The sequence below is a fragment of the Papaver somniferum genome, chromosome 10, assembly GCF_003573695.1.
Source record: "Papaver somniferum cultivar HN1 chromosome 10, ASM357369v1, whole genome shotgun sequence".
Taxonomy (NCBI): domain Eukaryota; kingdom Viridiplantae; phylum Streptophyta; class Magnoliopsida; order Ranunculales; family Papaveraceae; genus Papaver; species Papaver somniferum.
Window position 1 is genome coordinate 175,798 of NC_039367.1, and position 373 is coordinate 176,170.

Genomic DNA, 373 nt, shown 5'->3' on the forward strand with positions numbered 1-373 from the left:
ACGTGGATGGCATGGTTTTCCATTGGAGAGGGTTGCGGCTGGTATCATAGGCATGCCTTGGCATGGAGACGTGGTTGGCATGGTTTGCCATTGGCAAGGTGGTGCGGCTGGCATGGTTGGCATGACTTGGCATGGACACGTAGGTGGCATGGTTCGCCATTGGCATTGTGGTGCGGCTGGCATGGTTGGCATGCTTTGGCACGCAGATGTGGGTGGCATCGTTCGCCATTGATACGGTGGTGTGGCTGGCATGGTTTGCATGCCTTGGCACGGAGACGTGGCTGGTATTGTTTGCCATTGGCACGGTGGTGCGACTGGCTTGGTTTGCATGCCTTGGCGCGGAGACGTGGCTGGCATGGTTTGCCATTGGCAC